General features: G+C 41.2%; 1 protein-coding gene across 1 annotated transcript in view; it reads left to right on the top strand.

Annotated features, from left to right (window-relative positions):
• LOC138005786 (CUB domain-containing protein 2-like) overlaps positions 1-1,314 on the top strand; it is a 19,416-nt gene extending 18,102 nt beyond the window's left edge. Inside the window, exon 10 of the mRNA XM_068851967.1 lies at positions 1-1,314. This exon is cut by the window's left edge and continues 1,108 nt beyond it. The gene's annotated coding sequence lies outside the window, so the exon portion shown is untranslated.
• The last annotated feature ends 1,186 nt before the right edge of the window (positions 1,315-2,500 follow it).

Below are 2,500 nucleotides of genomic sequence, written 5' to 3'. Positions count from 1 at the left end.
TATGGTCAGTTAAGACTCGAACGGTGCCACGGGGATCATCACTTCGGCCTATGCCCCTTTTTTCCCTTTAATCAAAGACAAATTTTAAAGTTGAGAAAATGAAAAGAGGCTATTTGCTTGAAGAGAGAGCAGAGACAAATTGAATCAAAGCATTTTTAGAAAGCAATCTAGTCTTGGTCGTAAAATGATATGACGTCATGATGCCGATACTCAATTGTATTTAGAATGGGAACTGTGGAGGACAAAAAAAATCTCCTTCTTCTCCAAGGAAAAATAATTTGAGCTTGCCGAGAAGGTATCACATTTGTAATTTAGCAGCTCTCATAAGGTACAAGGTGATTGGCTTGTTGTCCAAACCGAAAAACAAACACAAACAGTGACTTCAACTTGAAAAGAATGGAAGCTACAACATACTACAAAAAACGTCGCTCCATACTGTCTCTCTCGACCCAGACGTTTTAATGGTACCGGCCAGATACCGCTGGGGGCGGGCTGCGATGGACTGCATATCCCGTCCGGGGAGGGGGAAGAGCAATACTCTCAGTCGCTTCATGCTACTTTAAACCGGAATAAGCTCCGACCTTTTTAGTCTGTGTAGTTAGTTCGTGTGTAACTTTGCCCCTTTTAGCCTTTACCAAGAGTTAATTAGATAAGAGTGTTGTTATGGCATGTTTGGGCTCCCCAGCAAAGTCACGAATGAGTCTTTTTTTAAAACACCTTTTTCCGCGAAAATTAGTTGTCGTTTCCCTGAAAAAACATGTTAGAAGCAAACACACGTGAGATGGCTTTCCCTGATTGGTTAAAGTGGAGGGCCTTTTTTTTCGCGCGTAAAAAGAAGTCCATGTGTGACTGGGATGGGGCAAGACCGCAAATTGAAAGAGAAACACTCTTATCTAATTCACTCTTGCCTTTACGAGAGCTGTAACAAGATTATCCGGCTGAGTTAATGTGATGCTGTTCGTTCAAAAGACTTAAGTTATAGTAACTATTTTTTAACCTCTTTTTTATTAATTTGCCTCCCGGCGATAATTGTCATCAACAAAATAATTGTGAAATTGATCAATATTGGCCAACGCAATCCAATTTCATGTTACTGCTTGTGTTTGTTTTTTGCTGAATCTTCAATTTTCTTTCTTCGACTTTCTGTAAACAGAAGTATCCAGTAAACCAAGCAAATATAACTAGTACAACCACTATCACCACTGCAATGTCAACCTCACATTCATCAACAGTGCCTCCTGAAATTAAAAATGAAGGAAAAAAAAACAACTTGTATTATCCTATAATTAAGTAGGTACGAAATAAAATGAGTGCCTCCTGGATCTCTGTGCCGTTTTCTGCTCGGTCTTCGGTCGGGAAGTGACAAAGTAGCACACAACTCATTGCCTTTTTACCCCCAATGGACCACTGATTTTACAGCTCTGTGCTCAGTTACCATGCCTTTGAATAAAAGCGAGGCTGGATTGGACCTTGTTTTGATACAAACCTCATTACCCTTATGTAAATCATGTTGTTGATGTAATGCTAACTAGTTTTTATTTTACATAAGAAAAGCAATGAGGTTTGTATCAAAACAAGGTCAACTCCAGCCTCGTTTTTATTTATAGGCTTGGTAACCGAGCACAGGACTGTAAAATGGTCTATTAATGGCAAACTTACGCAAAAAAGGCGACGACGGCTTCGAGAACACCGCAAAACAATGGTTTAATGAGCAAAAACAAAAGCCCTGCACGCCCTGCACTTGCGTTTTGCATTTTGGTGCATTTCTTTGCCGTCCTCGTCTCGACAACGACGTGAATTGACCAAATTTGAGGTTGTGTATGGGACGTGAGAACCTGCCCAAACAACTTACACCGTTCATACCAATTTTATTCCTGTAATGTTGAATATACACACTTTCCATTCCGAACGACTTGGGTTACAACGAAATTATTACAATAACGGGAAATAACATTTTGGACGGCGACGTTCTCGTTGGCGGCGACGTGTTCCTTGCGTAAGCTCCGTATTATCTGGATGCTTTCAAATTTTAAATTTGACCTTGGTGATGAAGTTGATTCACCCTGCTAGCAGAGCCTTTCTTTTCCTTGTTCAATTTTGGCGTTCTCGAGAAAGACTCTGCATGAATCGAGTAAGATCTTTATTGAGTATGCGCTGCATGTTGCCAGGATGCAGTCTCGAACCCAAGCCTAATATGCCAGATCTCGCCGCCATCTTGGTTTTTCATGGTAAAGTGGGCTCAATTATAATCATCGGTTTTGTCACTAAATTGACGCTCGCACTGGAAAAACCGGTTTGACGCGAGAAAACAAGATTGACTAGTCCAGAAGTTCGGGCTGCGGCGTCTTCAAAGAGTTGACGCGATTCGAGCAGAGCCTCCTTTTCTCCTCAGTAAAGAAAAAGACAGAAGGAGGCTCTGCTCGCAGGGTGAAGTTGATTGCGAAAGACGCGCTAATGATAGATATGCCAGTAATAATGGCCTGGGTTATTAAAGATGGTA

Source organism: Montipora foliosa, chromosome 6 (assembly GCF_036669935.1).
Source record: "Montipora foliosa isolate CH-2021 chromosome 6, ASM3666993v2, whole genome shotgun sequence".
In the NCBI taxonomy this organism is placed as follows: domain Eukaryota; kingdom Metazoa; phylum Cnidaria; class Anthozoa; order Scleractinia; family Acroporidae; genus Montipora; species Montipora foliosa.
The sequence above is the reverse complement of the archived record's forward strand: the minus strand, read 5'-3'. Positions and strand labels throughout refer to the sequence as shown.